Source organism: Oncorhynchus kisutch, linkage group LG4, assembly GCF_002021735.2.
Source record: "Oncorhynchus kisutch isolate 150728-3 linkage group LG4, Okis_V2, whole genome shotgun sequence".
Lineage (NCBI taxonomy): Eukaryota > Metazoa > Chordata > Actinopteri > Salmoniformes > Salmonidae > Oncorhynchus > Oncorhynchus kisutch.
In genome coordinates this window covers 66,074,175-66,094,612 of record NC_034177.2, presented here as the reverse complement: position 1 = coordinate 66,094,612, position 20,438 = coordinate 66,074,175, and the positions used below count along the sequence as shown (strand labels likewise).

At 42.0% G+C, this 20,438-nt stretch overlaps 1 protein-coding gene across 2 annotated transcripts in view; it reads left to right on the top strand.

The window, feature by feature from the left end:
* The window catches only part of LOC109889867 (bone morphogenetic protein receptor type-1A), a 66,773-nt gene that overhangs the window by 12,604 nt on the left and 33,731 nt on the right, over positions 1-20,438 (top strand). For both annotated transcript variants that reach the window (XM_020481643.2, XM_020481644.2), the window contains exon 2: positions 9,101-9,242. The gene's annotated coding sequence lies outside the window, so the exon portion shown is untranslated. The remainder of the gene's footprint in view (positions 1-9,100; positions 9,243-20,438) is intronic.

Below are 20,438 nucleotides of genomic sequence, written 5' to 3'. Positions count from 1 at the left end.
CTCCTGTCATGATGTAATCTTGTAAAAGGTCTATTTTCAGTAGCTTAGGCTACATTCTTTCTCTCATTACGGCGTCCTCTCTTTAAAGAACATATGCCAATGCAATTGCCACCGAATAACGTCAGCAGCAGGGTTTGTGACGTTATACAAATATTTCAGGGAAAGATAGCCTAACAAGAAGAGAACTTCCTCCCACTGCTCCTGGCCTTTGCAGATTCTGCTGTTACGATCCTAATACTGCTTTTACCGATCTGCTTCCCAGTTATGATTTTTATATGCACATTTTCGAGGAACAGTTTAATTTATAATTGTCTTCGTATCTCAAAATCATTGTGATTAATCGAAATTGTAAAAGTAATGCATATTGCCAACTTTATAAAAATGGCCTACTTTAAAGCCAAAAAATTAAAACATTGCAGCCTGCAGGTAGAAAATATCCTGGTTTTAAAAATAAATAGTATAAATCACATTGAAACGCATGGCCTGTCTGCAAGGAACTTGAAACGTTGTGTCAAATAACTTGGCTCAGGCCTGAACCTCATGCTAGCAAACCTGCAACATTGTATAAAATATATATCTGCCAGTGAGCTCCGGACAGACAATGCTGTAGGCTATTTGGGCAAGGGTAAGAAGTAATCAGGTAGGCCTATTTGATGACGTTTCCATCGGAGCATAACCCCCCCATTTCACGCTGAGTGGTTATCGAAAGACGGCTAGAAGATTATCAAATGGGCCACGTTGAGGAGCTATTGTCATTCTCAATGGATGTAAAAACAGACTCTGGTCTGCCCTAGATCCAACTATGTTGGTAATTCGTGTCATGTCTGACTACTGCAGTAGGTTACTATGTGCTAGCTAACAGCAACAAACCCAGACGAGCTAAATGTGAAAGCATCCCGCAGATATCAGCTTCTCATTAGCTAGCTAATGTTAGCAATGCTTTATAACTATAATAAAGCTAACTGTTTAATGTTTTGAAATAACATTTATTTGACACATTATATACATAGACTTGGCAAGCTATAATATTTAGCTATCTAGCTAGCATCCAGTGTAGGTGAGTAGAAAAATTGCTGTAAAAACAGAAGACCTGATGTTTTATTTTTTTACCGGTTAATTACTTTTGATGCATCCATTGCAAAGATTTGTATAACTTGCTCCTTGTTCTATTTGTGCCTGTAGTCTACAGCAGCTGCCATTACTACATCAGTGAAAAACCGGAGCCAGTAATCCCCAGAATATCCCCAACAACTTAACCCCCCCCCCCCCCCGCCCCCAACTGGCCTACTGCCAAGTCAAATATTTTGATTAGTTGAATCAGTGTTACTGCTTGGCTGGAACAAAAGCATGCACCCACACTAGCCTCTTCTTTCTTTGTTCTTATTATTGTTTCTTTGTTCTACCCCTCTCTGACACAAGTTAAATGCACACAAGTATTTTAATTGCTATGTCATGAACCACTGCAGTACATAACCTAGGCCCTTGTTTTATAAGATTTAGGATAGGCTGGCAAGTGTTTTAAAATAGATTAGCTCATGATAAACATGGCTGAGTAAGTTTACTATAGGCCTGCATTTTCACAGCTTAATTTTCAAATGACAGCAGGCTGTTATTTGTTTTTCCTTTTGACCTGTTTGGCTGTGTAATGTCTGGTGTGTGCCATCCATTAATATTTGCCATGCTATTCAATGTTAACTGGTATGCTCACAATTTATGAGAATAATTTAATGTTGGGAGCATTATTAAGGTAAGTGCAGTGGTATCCTTTTTGCATAAATTTTAAACAATTCTCCTGAGTAATAATGGATGGTAGCCTACAGCCTGGAATGGAACTAGGGTCTGTAGTGACGCCTCTAGCACTGCGATGCAGTGTTTTAACCTTTTAATGATAGTGGGCAGCATTTTCACTTTTGGATGAGTAGCGTGCCCAGAGTGAACTGCCTCCTACTCTGTCCCAGATGCTAATATATGCATATTAGTAGTAGTTAGTAGTTAGTAGTTAGTAGTAGTTTCTAAAACTGTTTGAATGATGTCTGTGAGTATAACAGAACTCATATGGCAGGCAAAAACCTGAGAAAAATCCAACCAGGAAGTGGGATATCTGAGGTTTGTAGTTTTTCAAAGCTTGGCCTACACAGTGTCTATGGAGTCAAGTTGCACTTCCTACAGCTTCCACTAGATGTCAACTCTCTTTAGAAACTGGATTGAGGATTCTACTATTAAGGAGGGGCTCATAAGACCTGTTTGATTCAGTGGTCTGGCAGTGTCTCAGGCTTGTGACGCGCGCTCCCGACAGAGTTAGCTCTTGTTCCAGTGCTTTTCTTCAGACATAAAAATTCCCCGGTTGGAAGCTTATTGATGTTTTGATGTTAAAAATATCCTAAAGATTGATTCCATACATCATTTGACTTGTTTCTACGACCTGTAATGGAACTTTTTGAGTTTGTCTGGACGAAGTGTTCGTGCCTCATGAAGATGGATTACTGGGCTGAACGACAAGTGGCTATTTGGACATGAATGATGGACTTTATGGAAAAAATCAGTCATTTTTTGTCGAACTGGGATTCCTGGGAGTGCCTTCTGATGAAGATCATCAAAGGTAAGTGAATATTTAGTGTTATTTCTAACTTCTGTTGACTCCAAAATGGCAGATATTTATCTGGCTGGATTGAGCTCTGAGCGCCGTTCTCAGATTATGCTTTTCCTGTAAAGTTTTTAAAAAATCTGACACAGCGGTTGCATTAAGGAGAAGTCTATCTTTAATTCTGTGAAAAACAGTTGTATCTTTTATCAATGTTTATTATGAGTTTCTACAAAATCACGAGATGTTTTGGAATCAAAACATTACTGCACGTAACACGCCAATGTAAACAGATTTTTGTATATTAATATGCACATTATCGAACAAAACATACATGTATTGTGTAACATGATGTCCTATGAGTGTCATCTGATGAAGATCATCAAAGTTTAGTGATTCATTTGATCTATTTCTGATTTTTGTGACTCCTCTCTTTGGCTGGAAAAATGGCTTTGTTTTTTGACATGGCTATAACCTAACATAATCATATGTTGTACTTTCGCTGTAAAGCATTTTTTAAATCATACTATATACTATACTATATTTATCTTTCATTTGCTGTATTGGACTTGTTAAAGTGTGAAAGTTACATATTTCGGAAAAAAAATATTTTTGAATTTCTCGCACAACCTTTTCAGCGGAATGTTGTCGAGGGGTTGCGTTAGCGGAACGCCTGCGCTAGAAAGGTTCAACTGCTGCACCACTTGGGAGCTCAATGAGGTGGGAAGATGACTCCAACCCACAAGACTCATCTCCACTCCAAGCAGAATACCTCAGTCTTAAAATATGACACATGAAGTTGGATAAAAACAGATAAAGGAGCAAGAAAAAAATGTAGGCTAGTTCAAAATGCTTAGGATGTTGTCCAAAAATGAAAAACGTGTAGTTGCTTGATCCCTGTCGAAGGAGATGTTTAAAAAACATTTTGTGTATGACCGTAAAACATTCTTATGATGACTATAACATTTGATGACACCTTAAATTTTCTCATAAGTATATTTCAACACTGTCTGCTCAGGCAAATATGCCGAACTCCTAAACCTGTCAGAACTCCTAAACCAATCAGAACTCCTGCAGGGCTTGTTCAAACTGCACTAGGATGGTTCTCCTCACAGGTGAGTGAATGGCACTTGGTTGATTTCTGGGAGCAGGACACTGGAGAGCGGAGGAGCTCATGTGAGACAAAAGTGAGGGATGAGAATTTAATAAAAAATAAATAATCTCAGCAAAGGAATGTAGTTTGGCAGCTAGAAAATGAACATCCCGCCACTCTGGCAGGGTGCTCTTCAATCATCCTACTCCAATTATTTACAGATTTCTTATTTGTCAGTATGGATGAATTTAGTGGGTCCTGCCTTGATTACTTGGAATAAACTGGTAGGTATGCCGGAATGACATGGTAGCTAGTCATAAAGCTATTTGCTCAGCTAGCTAGCAACAGATCTACTTGCTAACTCAAATGTATTACTAAAAGCCAAACAGCAGATGTAAGATATAGGTTAGGGCTTCATGAAAAAATATCTAGTTGACAGTAGGCTGTTTTTCCTGTAAGGAGGCATTTGGACTGGAGGTGTTGAGAGCGAAGGGGGAAATCTGGTGTTGGCCCTGGTGAGGGTAGCACATTCCCACAGAACGGGCCCTGTGAACGGACTGGAGCCCCCCCCCCCTCTATGGTCTTTAATTTCAATTAGCTATGGCTGATCGTTCACTTTGATGGCATTAGTCGCTCCTCCAAGCCTCGACACATTTCCCTCTGCTCTCGTGCCACTCTGTTAGTTTTGCTAAAGCCGACGGAATTAACTTCAGCGATGGAATCGCCAAATGCTTGACTTCCACTTCCTTTTTCAAGCCTATGTCACATACACAAGCTCACACATATCAACCCAATAATGTTTCTTTTTAGTTTGTTGACTTTAGTTTTTTCAGTGCCGCGGGGATCCTCTCTGCGCTCTTTTGGGACACGGTGTTCTCTCATGGCTGACATACTTCTCTTCCAAAAACTGGTTACACGACTCCTGTCAGACAGTAAAGTTGAACACCTCACTGACACCTGGTGTTGTGAGGATTTTGCATAATAAAGCTACGAGGCACTAGATGCTTTTCCCTTTTCACAACAGATATCGTGTTAGTGGTCTGTTCATCAACCTTCAGTCTGTTTTGCGGATCACAGTATGCGATAGGCTAACTCTCCAACTTAAAACATGAGTCCATTTGTCTGACTTCTTTGAAGCTTGAATAGAACTACAAGATGTCTAGTACTTTCGTCTTCCCTTTTAACACGCTTCCTTTATTTCTCTCTGCATTGTTGCTTTTACTCAAAATATATCTCCCCGAAGCCATGCCCCTGTACTGTGACACCTCGCAGCCTCAGAATATATTCCTGCATGCTCTCAGGACTTTATAAATAGCCAGCGCAGTTAGTTGCCAATTATTGGCTGCACCCTTGAGTGACCTTGGCCTGGTGAGGAGACATTGAGGCAGTATTGTAAACAGATGAGCACAGCTGATCTCTATTGCCTTTCAGTGTTATGAATGTGCTCACTGTGTGTTCATCTCTTTTCTTCGATTTGTTTTGTATTTGCTCATACTAACCACTCTAGCACTTTCAAATGGCTATTTTCTTGTCATTCGGCCTAAAAATAGTTGGCGCATGGAATGCCCACTGCAGTTATGTCCTTTTACAAGGTCACTTTGACTTGGCTATAAGGACCTCAAATGCCTTTACACCAGCAGAAAAGCTTCCCACTTGCAGGAATTAAGATTTCTATTTGATGTACTGCATTTATTTTCCCTGCAAAAGAGTTTGTCGCTGAATGTAAACTCACATTGTTGTCTCTGGCTAATAAATAGTCCATGAGCCAGGGTGGTCGGTCAGGCTCACTTGGGCAGACGATGTCTCAGTGATTTTCTTGAAGGCTTATGTTCGTGATGAGCAGGTTAACTTAAAACCCGCTGTCCCTGCGGTTATATCTGCAGGGCAGGTGGGTTTGGGGTCATTAAATATTGTGTGGGGTTGAATAAAAGGAATAAAGGTTTCATTCTTGTGTAGTTTATATCTATAGGCTATATAGAGGTTTTTTCTTTCATTATTTTAGGCTTTCTGGCATTTATGTGTAAGCTTGAGGGCCTAACTGTACTCGCACCAAATAGCTTACACACCAATTGCTTTTGGAAACAGGCAGGAAAAGTTAGCATAGACCCACGGAGGCAAGAAGGACAATGTCGAACTTAATTTCATTAAGAGAAATGCTACGAAATGGAGAGTTGAACATAATAGGAGGGCCCAAAAATGATTTGGTGAAGTGGTAAAAGAGGATGATTGCTATGTTGTGTGATTGTGAGGCGCTATACAAATTCCACAGTCACAAGATGGGGCCTTCAAGCGAACTGCTGTAGCCTGCTGTTTAGATCGGTTAAATGGAAACTGAAATCTAGGCACTGACTAGGTCTATATCCACTCCCGTAGCCTTAATAATAACTCCTGCGCATATGTGAATCCTGTGATCGCTCTGTATCTAGAAATCTTTTTAAAACCCTGTTCTAGCTGTGAGTGTCAAATGTGGTGCCTTTATCACCAAAGTTACATTCCAAAAACTGCCCCACCACATGGAATCCTATGGCTAAGCTTCTAACATTCTAACGTCAATGGCACAATATGGGTTATTTTTTAAATAAGAGTTGTAGCTGGTGACATTTCCAGATCCACTTGTCAAAGGTTAAAATGTATCGGGTGTTTCCTTTTTTAAAGCAACAGCTAATTCTGATACTTTAGGTCATGTAGTGCATGTGGACACCTGCTTGTCGAACATCTCATTCCAAAATCATGGGCATTTAATAAAGAGTTGGTCCCCCCTTTGCTGCTATAACAGCCTCCACTCTTCTGGGAAGGCTTTCCACTAGATTCGTGAGGTCGGGCACTGATGTTGGTGCATTAGGCCTGGCTCGCAGTTGGTGTTCCAAATCATCAATGTTCGATGGGGTTGCGGTCAGGGCTCTGTGCAGGCCAGTCAAGTTCTTGCACACCGATCTTGACCAACCATTTCTGTATGGACCTCGCTTTGTGCACGGGATCATTGTTATGCTCAAACCGGAAAGATCCTTCCCCAAACTGTTGCCACAAAGTTGGGAGCACAGAATTGTCTAGTATGTTAAGATTTAAGGGTTAATATTTCCCTTCACTTGAACTACAGTGCCTAACCCAAACCTTAAAAACAGCCACAAACCATTATTCCTCCTCCACCAAACCTTACAGTTAGCACTATGCATTGGGGAAGGTAGCGTTCTCCTGGCATTTGCCAAACTCAGATTCGTCCGTCGGACTGCCAGATGGTGAAGTGTGATTCACCTCTCCAGAGGACGCGTGTCCAATGGCGACGAGCTTTACGCCACTCCAGCCAATGCTTGCATTGTTCATGGTGCTCTTAGGCTTGTGTGTGGAAACCCATTTCATTGAAAGGCAATTTTTACATGCTTCAGCACTCTGTGGACCTGTTCTTGAGCTTGTGTGGCCTGTTCTTGAGCTTGTGTGGCCTATCACTTCTCGGCTGAGCGTTGTTGCTCCTAGACGTTTCCACTTCACAACAGCACTTCCAGTTGACCAGGGCAGCTCTAACAGGGCAGTGATTTGACGAACTGACTTGTTGGAAAGATAACATCTTATGACGGTGCCTCGTTGAAAGTCACGGCGATCTTCAGTAAGGTCGGTGTACTGCTAATGTTTGTCTATGGAGATTGCATGGCTCTGTGCTCAATTTTATACACCTGTCGGCAACGGGTGTGGCTGAAAAAGCAGAATCCACTAATTTCAAGGGATGTCCACATACTTTTGTAAATATGAGTTATGTAGGCTAGAGGTCAAGGTTCTATTGACTTGAAAATTCCAAAAATGTGTCTGATAGCTGTGAATCTAAGCTTTCCAATAATATATTATTGATGTGAGCAATAGCTTGTTGTATACTGAACCCTATGGGATAGATGGAGGGATGAAAAAGAGTAGCACAGAGAATGCTACCATTTGATGTAGTGCTATCACACATTTTTCAACTCTAGGGACAGAGCTTCAATAAAATTACTTAGACATCGTTGGCCCAAGTGAGCCCGATGGCCCAAATTTGTCTGGCTCATGGACTAAAAGGCCCTTTGAGTCACAAGGAACTCTCCCATGTGGAAGAATAGCCCCTGTGTTGGTGCTGAGAGCAGTGCCTGGCGCTCAGGCTGCTGGGCCACATCCAGACCATACTGCTCCACTTATCTCCCTGCCACAGCAGGGGCTTTTGGCCTACAGTTGCCCACTCAAAGGAGGCTTTATGGGTACACCATGGACAACCTCCTATCCCACCCCCTGGAATAGCACATCCCTCAGGTCTAAAATCATACCCCATGTGCTGTTGGGGTATCTGAGCTGAAATGTCTAAAACTGTGCGCTAAATGAGGATTCCCTGGTATTGAACAGGGAAGTGACTGACACTCTTTGCCCCTATGTTTTCAGGCTCATGTAGGCAAGGCCTAAAGCTGGTTTGAAAGGCTAAACCTAAAGATCAACTATGAAGAAAACCCTCTGCCTTTTCCTGGTTGCTAAAATTCTAGTAGTTTGCCTAACTTCAGTTGTGACAACAATCAAGTAGGGTAGAGAATCATTGTACCATCTAAACAGCTGGGAAATATATTTTCCATTACCAAAAATATTGTATTTTCAGCTGTTTTAAAGCTGGTGTACAAAACCGAAATGTAAAAGACACAAAAACAAAACTTAAAAACGTGAGGCACATAGATCGGCTCTACCGCTTGCTTCTTAGACTTTCTTTCAATAAGTGACAGATCTATAATGCAGATTTCTAATGAATTTGTTTGGGTCGCCCAAAAAGTTACATCTTTCATTTTTGTTATTTACAGACTTGACTAATCACACAAGTGAGTCAATGTATGAGTATCCAGCATTAATTTGTCAGACACAGAAATCACACTTTGATAAGCCCTCTAAGAGCTTCAGCTCTTATATTCCTGTTTGAACTTGCCTCTGTTTCTCTGAGGTGGCGTCCTTCTGTAGACAGTGATGCTGAAGTGGCGGTAATTACACACACACACCGATCCGGCTCTGCTAATGACTTTTAAAGTTGGAAGATGTTAGTTGTGGGCTGCAGTAATGTGTAATGTCTTTCCATCAGTGTAGGTCGTAGTGTACTGCGGCTGGGTCCCTGGGCTCTGGGCCTCGGTGACAGTCTGTCTGCAGCGCTGTGCTGCGGCTCCTGCCCCGTCATCTGATACCTCCGCACAGCTTGGGTTGCCCAGCAACCCCCTCGGCCTGCTTTATTTTACTTTAGGGGTTGTGCGCAAAATTTTAGGGCAGAAATAAAAATGGAAATGTTTGGCTAAATCAAAACTTTTTATTTTCATGCAGACATATCAAGACTGGTGATATGCAGTCCTTCCCGACCTGTTATTGACACACTTTGGTCCATTTACAACGTCCCATTTGCTTGGTGCGTGACTAACTTGAGGCTCACACTCTCTCCTGCTCAGGTCTCCATGGTGCCATGCTGGATTTCTGTCTCCACCATCAATATGTTCTCTCTCCCCATGGATCTGTATGACCCCCAGCACCAACTCTGGTCTCTCTACAAGCTTCCTCAACATGCCCCTGCACCATGGATCCCCCAGTGAGGTAAGGCTGCTCTCTCTGGCTGTTACAGTGAATCTGAGGGATCACTCCTGCTTTAGATTATACTTGTGATGATACATGTTCAACCCCATACGGTGTGTAATTTGTGCAAGATGTGTTGTGGTCACATGCTTGGTTGGTGAATGCATCTCTGTTTGGATTCCTTCTCTGAGCCTTTTTCTTTAACCTAACAAATGTTTGTTTCTCTGCGGAGGGCACCGGTGATTACCACACAACCTGATTATACCCCTCCCCCTCTGAGGAGATTAAACCCTGACCTCTCCCGGCAGACAGAGCTGGCCAATCAGCGGGTGGTTACCCGGCTCTTAATTGCCGACGCAGATTGGGTCATTGGAGCTGTCTGCTGATGTGATTAATAACTAGAGGAATAAGAGCAGGAAAGGACCTGATTGCACATGCTCCCGGAGGTTTACACATCTGAGTTTTTCATGGGTGGAGTGACTCCCACCATGAGAGAACATCTAGAATGGGTTATTTTTGGGCGGAGGACGTTCTCTTATTATAATTTTTTTTTTTTTAAAGAGGTATCTCCTTGTCATTAAGTCACCATCTTAGTTCACAGTTTAAACATGTATAAAAGATGAGATGACAATGTAGTGATCGGTGGCTTATATGTTCCCTTTTGTTTGAGGAAAAAAACTAAAACACTGAGCCTGAGTTTGCGCACTCCGCCGGCAGACCTTCAAACAGAGTCAGGGAGTCTACTCGAGCAAATTGCTACCATATGTTCACAGAGGATGTTGAACCAAATGTATTTCACGTCCTCACTTTTAAACACGACTTAAGGCGAGTTGGTGAGTTTCCCAATTTGTGCCGGTCTACTTTTGTGTCCAACTTTTTCTCCTGAATCATCACTCATAGACTGAAGAGTGGTGTGGCTTTAAGAAAGCAACCGGGATCTTCTCTCCTTATAGAGGTAGTGGTTGAGGGTGACACAGGTCTAGTCTCTGGAAGAGGGGGGAGGGGTCCGGTTGACAGGGATAAAGTGAGGCTTTTATTGTGGGAAGCTTGCACTCCCACTGGACCGTTAATTACAGCAGTAGCCTAACTGTGTGACTCCTGGCTTATTGACGGAAGAAGCTAGCAGTTATCCTGACAAACTTGGCTCTGTGCAGTTGAGAGCCTTTCGGCCTTGCTCCATTGTTCTGGTATGTGTCAGCAACAGAGTTCCAATCCAGCACAGTTCTAGATGCATAAGAAAACAGGAGGGGGGCATACAGGTAACTGCCCAAATACAGGAAACACTTGAGTAAATGAGGGACACAAAGTATATTGAAACACACAGGTATGGTTCCTGGGTTAATTAAGCAATTAACATACCATCATGCCTAGGTTCATGTATAAAAATTCCCAATTGCCCATTATCTTGGCTACCATGGCGAGAAGAGATCTGTTATTGGAAAGAGGGGTCTCAAAGGAGCATAGGGGGTTTAAAAATGACATACCCAAATCTAACTGCCTGTAGCTCAGGACCTGAAGCAAGGATATGCATATTCTTGATACCATTTGAAAGGAAACCCTTTGAAGTTTGTGGAAATGTGAAATTAATGTAGGAGAATATAACACACAAGATCTGGGAAAAGATCATGCAAACAAAAACAAGTTATTTTTTATTTTAATCTTTGAAATGCAAGAGAAAGGCTATAATATAATATTGCTGTTTATGCGCTGTTTAGATTTTGGCCACTAGATGGCAGCAGTGTATGTGCAGTTTCAGACTGATCCAGTGAAGCATGGCAATACTGCACACACTTTATTTTATTTTATCAAGTCTGCCCAGAAACAGCAGGGGTTCAAACTTTAGAACTCAGTACCTACATTTTAAATTTAAAAATAGATTTTATCAAACAAAACTATGCTACATTTTATGTCTGGAACCCTCAGGAGGACAAATCAGAGCAAGATTACTGAATTTAAGTACATCAGAGGTGAATGTGTCAAACCAAGTGCCATAAGAAAAGTTTGTTGTGCACTCTCCTCAAAAGCATGGTATTTTTTTAGCTACTGTATAGCTACTGTAAATTGGACAGCACACTTAGATTAACAAATAATTTAAGCTTTCTGCACATACAAGACATGTCTATGTCCTGGAATGTTGATGTTACTTACATCATTCTAGTCACATTAGCGCACGTTAGCAATGCCCAAACTGGACTTGTCGCGTGCGCGAACATTGCAAAATAAATGTACACACGCATGTGATTCAATCATTGTACCCACACTGCTCGCACACGCCAACGAACGTCTGCGTTGCCAGGCGCTAAAATATAAGTTGATTCTATTTGTGACGCAGAACGCGATGCAAGTCCTGCCTCTCCAATCTCCTCATTGGTTTTTAGGAACATATACCCAGGTGGGTGATTGAAAGATGAACTGAGGTCGGATGTGGTAATGCACCTTAATATGAAAGTTAGTTTCCCATCGCCATATAAAGTCCAAATAAGAAAAAGAAGCCTGGAAGGAGGAGAGATTACTAGAAACGATTCGGTTGACCATTTTATGTGTGGATTAATTGTCGGAGTAGAGGACCTTGTGCATTTCAGATAAAATAACAACTCAATGTTTATGTCCAGGGACAAATTAGCTACCAACTGCTAGCTAGCTAAATTGCCATAAATGTTTAATGCTTTTCGACCTGTCCCCAAATGAATCAAATCAAATTTTATTGGTCACATACACATGGTTAGCAGATGTTAATGCGAATGTAGCAAAATGCTTCTAGTTCTGACCGTGCAGTAATGTCTAACAAGTAATCTAACAATTTCACAACAACTACCTTATACACGCAAATGTAAAGGAATGAATAATCCAAATCAAATCACATTTTATTTGTCACATACACATGGTTAGCAGTTGTTAATGCGAGTGTAGCGAAATGCTTGTGCTTCTAGTTCCGACAATGCAGTAATAACCAACAAGTAATCTAGCTAACAATTCCAAAACTACTACCTTATAGACACAAGTGTAAAGGGATAAAGAATATGTACATAAAGATATATGAGTGAGTGATGGTACAGAGCGGCATAGGCAAGATACAGTAGATGGTATTGAGTGCAGTATATACATATGAGATGAGTATGTAAACAAAGTGGCATAGTTAAAGTGGCTAGTGATACATGTATTACATAAAGATGCAGTAGATGATATAGAGTACAGTATATACGTAGACATATGAGATGAATAATGTAGGGTATGTAAACATTATATTAGGTAGCATTGTTTAAAGTGGCTAGTGATATATTTTACATGTTACATCAATTCCCATTATTAAAGTGGCTGGAGTTGAGTCAGTGTGTTGGCAGCAGCCACTCAATGTTAGTGGTGGCTGTTTAACAGTCTGATGAATAAGACTATCTACATATAAATACATGGAAAAGTGATGGCCGTGCGACATAGGCAAGATGCAGTAGATGGTATAGAGTACAGTATACATTTGAGTAATGTAGGGTATGTAAACATTATATAAAGTGTCATTGTTTAAAGTGACTAGTGATATACATTTATTACATCCAATTTTTAATTATTATAGTGGCTAGAGATTTGTGAACAGACAGTGGCTCGGGTGGTTGTTGTCCTTGATGATCTTTTTGGCCTTCCTGTGACATTGGGTGGTGTAGGTGTCCTGGAGGGCAGGTAGTTTGCCCCCGGTGATGCGTTGTGCAGACCTCACTACCCTCTGGAGAGCCTTACGGTTGTGGGCGGAGCAGTTGCCGTACCAGGTGGTGATACAGCCCGACAGGATGCTCTCAATTGTGCATCTGTAAAAGTTTGAGTGTTTTCAGTGACAAGCCAAATTTCTTCAGCCTCCTGAGGTTGAAGAGGCGCTGTTGCGCCTTCTTCACCACACTGTCTGTTTGGGTGGACCATTTCAGTTTGTCCGTGATGTGTACGCCGAGGAACTTAACTTTCCACCTTCTCCACTACTGTCCCGTCGATGTGGATAGATAGGGGGGTGCTCCCTCTGCTGTTTCCTGAAGTCCACGATCATCTCGTTTTGTCGACGTTGAGTGTGAGGTTATTTTCCTGACACCACACTCCGAGGGCCCCCACCTCCTCCCTGTAGGCCGTTGTTGGTAATCAACTCTACCACTGTAGTGTCGTCTGCAAACTTGATGATTGAGTTGGAGGCATGCATGGTCACGCAGTCATGGGTGAACAGGGAGTACAGGAGAGAGCTGAGAACGCACACTTGTGGGGCCCCAGTGTTGAAGATCAGCGGGTGGAGATGTTATTTCCTACCCTCACCACCTGGGGGCGGCCTGTCAGAAAGTCCAGGACCCAGTTGCACAGGGCGGGTTCGAAACCCAGGGTCTCGAGCTTAATGACGAGTTTGGAGTGTACTATGGTGTTAAATGCTGAGATGTAATCGATGAACAGCATTCTTACATAGGTATTCCTCTTGTCCAGATGGGTTAGGGCAGTGTGATTGTGATTGCGTCGTCTGTGGACCTATTGGGGCGGTAAGCAAATTGGAGTGGATCTAGGGTGTCCGGTAGGGTGGAATTGATATGATCCATATCCTTGCTTCCTTCTCTCAAAGCACTTCATAATGACGGAAGTGAGTGCTTACCGGTAGTCGTTTAGCTCAGTTACCTTCGTTTTCTTGGGAACAGGAACAATGGTGGCCCTCTTGAAGCATGTGGGAACAGCAGACTGGGATAGGGATTGATTGAATATGTCCGTAAACACACCAGCCAGCTGGTTTGCGCATGCTCTGAGGACGCTGCTAGCGATGCTGTCTGGGCCGGCAGCCTTGCGAGGCTTAACGCATTTAAATGTTTTACTCACGTTGGCTGCGGTGAAGGAGAGCCCACAGGTTTTGGTAGCGGTCCGTGTCAGTGGCACTGTATTGTCCTCAAAGCGAGCAAAGAAGTTGTTTAGTTTGTCTGGGTGCAAGACATCGGTGTCCTCGTGGGGGCTGGCTTTCTTTTTGTAATCCGTGATTGACTGTAGGCCCTGCCACATACTTCTCGTGTGCCGTTGAATTACTTTGTCTCTATACTGACGCTTAGCTTGTTTGATTGCCTTGCGGAGAGAATAGCTACACTTTTTGTATTCGGTCATGTTTCCGGTCACCTTACCATGATTAAAAGCAATGGTTCGTGCTTTTGGTTTTGCTCAAATGCATATACATCAATGTTGTTGTTTTGAGGCTATCCGGAACATATTCCAGTCCACGTGATTGCTTCAGTCTTGAAGTGTGGAATCTTACCAGCGTTGAATAGACCTGAGCACAGGCGTTTCCTGTTTTAGTTTCTGTCTATAGGCTGGGATCAACAAAATTGAGTTGTGGTCAGATTTGCTGAAAGGAGGGTGAGGGAGGGCTTTGTATGCATCACGGAAGTTAGAGTAGCAATGATCCAGAATGCTGCCAGCCCGGGTCGTGCATTCGATATGCTGATAAAATTTAGGGAGCCTTGTTTTCAGATTAGCTTTGTTAAAATCCCCAGCTACAATAAATGCAGCCTCAGGATATGTGTTTTCCAGTTGACATAGAGTCCAATTAAGTTCTTTCAGGGCCGTCGAGGTGACTGCTTGGGGGTGATACACATGGCTGTGATTATAATCGAAGAGAATTCTCTTGGTAGATAATGCGTTCGGCATTTGATCGTAAGGAATTCTAGGTCAGGTGAACAAAAGGACTTGAGTCCTTATGTTGTGATCACACCACAACTCGAGGCATACATCCCCACCCTTCTTCTTACCAGAGAGATGTTTGTTTCTGTCGGTGCGATGTGTGAAGAAACCGGGTGACTGTACCGACTAACCTATCCCGAGTGAGCCATGTTTCCGTGAAACAGAGAATGTAACAATCTCTGTCTCTCTGGAAGGCAACCCTTACTCGAATTTTGTCTACCTTGTAGTCAAGAGACTGGACATTGGTTAGTAGTATACTCAGTAGAGGTGAGCGGTGTGCCCGTCTACGGAGGCTGACCAGAAGACCTCTCCGTCTGCCCCTTCTGCGGCGGCTTTGTTTTGGGTCGCCTACTGGGATCCGATCCATTGTCCTGGGTGGTGGTCCAAACAGAGGATCCGCTTCGGGAAAGTCGTATTCCTGGTCGTAATATTGATAAGTTGAAGTTGCTCTTATATCCAATAGTTCCTCCCGGCTGGATGTAATAAGACTTCCTGGGGTAACAGTGTAAGAAATAATACTTAAAATTACAAAAATACTGCATAGTTTTCTAAGAACGCGAAGCGACCATCTCTGTTGGCACAATGTCACTGTCATAATTGGTTCAGAGTTTGTTTTGATATTTCAACTTGTATGTCGTGATTGCGTTTGGTGTGGGGGGGGGGGGGGGATCAATTTGCGCACGATGGTGTCCGGTTTGGGCATGGTGCTATGGGAGATTCTGGAGCGGCACCTGAGACAGCATCAACAAAACACCAAATTATAGAATTTATTGAGCAAGAATTTTGTCGCATCCCTCCAATAGAGTTCCAGACATTTGTAGAATCTTTTCCAAAGAGCATTGAAGCTATTCCCGGTCGTGTTGGCCTAATGCCCTATTAAGACACTTTGTTGGTGGTCCTTTATTTTGTCAGTTACCTGAATGTACAGCTAACACACAAAATATCTACAACCTGGCAGCTACATTCAAGGCTAGGTGTGTTTTTTTCTTCTGTTGTCTGGTTACATCTTGGAATGCCAAACCAGTCTAACTATTAAGGATTAAGCCTATGTGTGGTCAGTTCAAACCACTGAACTGCTAGGCCTATACCCATTATTCCAAAATGTGTCCTAATAAAATGCATCACTTGTCCCTCCTCCCCTCATCTTCCCATCTTCAAGGTCAGTCGATTGACAACCGGAGAGATGCTGTCTGCCATACAGTAGCTACTAGCAGATTTATTGTCCTGAATGGGGATGTTAATTGGTTCGCAGTCCAAAATACATTTGACCGGTCATGCTTATCGGTCTCTAGGTTAATTTGCATATGTTAGTGGATCATTTCAATTGGCCCGTGTGTATTTTCATTAGTCGTCATGTATCTTAGTCGTCATGCGCACAGAATACAGAGGCTAGTTTGAGGAGCCGAATGGCCTATCACCTATCACCTGGAGTGAAACATGCTTTTGGAAGCCCAGTCAATTTTTTGTCTTTCTCAACTCGTAATTAAAACGCGTCTCCCATTCGCCATCGGAATGCATAGGCTATAGTCAACGGTAGGCACACTTTTGAAATGTGCGCTAGAGGCAGTGTAATTGTTTGAAACCCCCGTTTGACTTTACTTCAAATAATGAGGAATGTCTTACATTGCTTCAATTATTTTATGAAGACTTCCTCATGCCATTACTGTTGCGTTTCTCTCTTGTTCTATTGGTTTTCATATAAAAAAGTGGTTTATATTAGCAACCCATCCTAGTCCCCCTCTTTCTACGTTTCTAATGGAGATTTTCATCTGTCACACATGGAACCACTTGCATTAGGATCACTGTTTAGAACGGTGGTGACCCACCTATTGGATTTTGGCAAATGCTTGAATTTGGTTTTATTAGTTGCTTCATTACAGTAGTTGCATATTCAATAATAGGCCACAGTCTTTTGACTAAGATTATAGGCTTGCTATTGTTGCATGTTTTCATTAAGCTCTTAATGAAATATGTCCGTTCCTTGCATGCATAGTTTTTTTTTTGTTGCTCACTTCATTTAACTGTTTAGAAAAAATGTTGCTGTTTGTTGACCGGTTAATGAGGGTTGGTTAGTCAGCAGCAAAATTGACCGAAATTTGCATCCCTAGCCCTGACAAAGCCTTATTTCAGACCATCTTCTGTGAGAGATCTGTCAGTGAATCCCAAACTATCCCCTCGCACCCTAACTGGCTCGGAGGGCCCTCTGTTGTCACATGTTGCTGACAACTTAGAGGGTGGCTTCCAGAGAGTGGCGAGGGGATCAATAAACCCATCACCTGCAGGACACACTTGTGACTTGAATGATGCAATTCATGTTCCACTTTTAAATGATACGAGTATGAAATTCTAATGAACAAATACCCACTGTTTTAAACCTCAGTGTTTTTATTTATATATTTGTGGGTATTTAATCTGTTACATGTGTCAAGTCTCGAAATCAGACAAACAAATGCACGTGGTCCCAAACATATGGCACTTCGTGATGGGGTAGCACTTTGCTCTGAACCCTGCATCTGTGCTGGCTAGGTCAAAGTGGCTATCGAGGGACTAATCAGCCCCTACACCATCATCAATAATTTTCACTCCCTCAGCTTTGGGACACTATAGCAAATGGAGGAGGCGTGCGTGAACGTGCAAATGGAGGGGCGAGGGGAAGGATGTGGTTTGGGATTCAGCCTGTGTCTCCGTGTGGGATGGTTTCTCTCAGGAGGATTGCAGTTCTGGAGCGCTGCCTGGCCCCAGCTCTTATCAGCCCCCCCCCCCCCCCCCCCCCCCCGCTAGTGGAATGTGTGAGCAGGTAATGGAAAATAAACTGGCAGAAAATCTCAGATCATGGGAATTTGAGTGATAATGGGCACCTTGCCGGAGCAGAGCCTGTGTCAAAGGAAAGTCAATTAAAAAATAGTGGTTTTGAATTGGCCTGCTTGACGTTCAATTTTTTCCGCTGCCTTCTTGAAGAGGGCCTCTGTTTCAACAAGGGTGCCAACACTGTTTAGATCAGAGGGTGTTCAGTTGAGTTCAGATAGTATTATCAAAATATTATGCCAAACAGTGCTGTAAAACGCCAGCTACCATGTACTGTGTGGTTTGATAAGAGGGTGGCCTACTCTTCCGTGTGTGTGTGTGTGTAAGCATGCCTATTAGAGACTAAAGCCGTGGTTGCAGTAATTGACTGTCTATGGAGGGTAACCTCAGATCCTGGGAGGCCTGGTCAGTCAGGAACACTAGCTCCGTTCACAAACCTTCCACTCCAGAGAGCGAGAGGACTCTATTCAACACCATATCTTCTCACCTCAGTGTTTACCTGTTTACAAAGTCATTTTGTGTAGTTTTACTTTGTCTGTAAAAACCATTAGCATGTGTAGCTCCTCACAAAAAACACGAGGCTTGACACCCACCATCACAGATTGTTTCTGTAGTTAGTAACAGATACGATTAGCAGTGCTGAAATATTTTGTTTTGAAATTATATCTGAGAAATTACTCTCAATTGATTTCACCCAAATTGACCATTTACATTTATGGGGTTCAGATAGTAATCAACATCCAATTTGAACCAAACTTCTTCCTACCAATGAGTAAGACACCCACGGATCCCCACACCCCATGCCAATCCCATACCAAGAACCAGTATCAGTTCTCTATGTTTAAGTAGTATGAAGCTGTGGCTTGGAGTATTGCTTCTCCATACTATGCAGTGTATTCCCTGTGAATCTTTTTTTTCACCTTTGAGAGAATTTGTCATTGAAGCCGCTTGCATTATTTGCCATAAACAATTGTGACAGTAACATGTGTTGACCTCTAGATGTCGCTGTTTCTGCTATACTGCCACAATCTTTTATACATGTTTCTTGTCTCTTGTGTTTATTGAATAGATGTTTGCAATTTTGGTTGAAAACTAATAGATTTGTTTCATTGAAATAAATTGTGTGGTCATCCTAGAACTGGGATGACAAACCGAAAATTAGCAACCATACCGATCACTTATCGCAGGCATTTTGCTGATATTGTTCATTACAATAACTAGCTTATATTATATAGATGTGAAGTTTTTAAATGAAATACGTTTGCTAATATGGGTGCTTGTTAATGGGGCAATTGATGGCTACAGGTATCAAACTAGTAGTTGGTTTTCTTTGCACATTAAAATTATAAATGTATTGTTCTGTTTATCATTATCGCATCAATTCAGGCAATTTATTGTGATATGGATGTTTGTCCATATCGTCCAGCTCTAGGTCATCCTCACAATTCAAGCCAGTCTTCCATGAATGCAATTCAGTTTGTTCTAATGGCAGGAAAAAGAAAAAGCCATGTCTCAGACTGGCCAATAAAAAGAAAAGATTAAGATGGTCAAAACAATAGACACTGGACAGAGGGATGGCTTTTTCTTTGCAACTCTGCCTAGAAGGCCAGCATCCAGGAGTCGCCTCTTCACTGTTGACTAGACCCTCGACTGTATTTGTCCTCTTGTCGCTCAGTTGTTCACCGGGGCCATCCACTCCTCTTTCTATTCTGGTTAGAGCCTGTCTGCGCTGTTCTGTAAAGGGAGTTGTACACAGCGTTGTATGAGATCTTCAGTTTCTTGTCAATTTCTTGCATGGAATAGCCTTAATTTCTCAGAACAAGAACAGACTGACTATTTTCAGAAGAAAAGTTCATTGTTTCTCGCCATTTTGAGCATGTAATCAAACCCACAAATGCTGATGCTCATTAGTCTAAAGGCCAGTTTTATTGCTTCTTTAATTAGCACAACAGTTTTCAGCTGTGCTAACATAATTGCAAAAGGGTTTTCTAATGATCAATTAGCCTTTTAAAATGATCAACTTGGCTTAGCTAACACAACATGCCATTGGAACACAGGAGTTCATGGTTGCTGCTAATGGGTCTTTGTACGTCTGTGTAGATATTCCATAAAAATCAGCCGTTTCCAGCTACAATAGTCATTTACAACATTAACAATGTGTACACTGCATTTCTGATCAATTTGATATTTTAAAGGACAAAAAATACTTTTCTTTAAAAAACAAGGACATTTCTAAGTGACCCGACATTTGAAACATTAGTGCATAGGCTCAGAATGTGGTGTTGGCATGTCATATGCCTAAGTTTGCTAGTCTTGCCAATAGTTGGCAATATCAGTGGGTTTTGTGATGAATGAGCCATGTGATTCAGTAAATGATGGAACCGAGTTCCAAAAATTACAATCATTCTTTATAGCCCCCCCCCCATTTTTCCATATATACAGTGCATTCAGAAAGTATTCAGACCTTGACTCTTTCCAGATTTTGTTGCATTATAGCCGTATTAAAAAATGTGTGAAATATTTCCCCCCCCTCATCAATCTACATACAATACCCTGTAATGACAAAGCGACAACAGTTTTTGAAATGTTTGCACATTTATTACAAATTCAAAAGGTACCTTATTTACATAATTATTCAGACCCATTGCTATGAGACTTAAAATTGAGCTCAAGTGCATCCCGTTTCCATTGATCACCCTTTTGTTTCTACAACTTGATTGGAGTCCACCTGTGGTA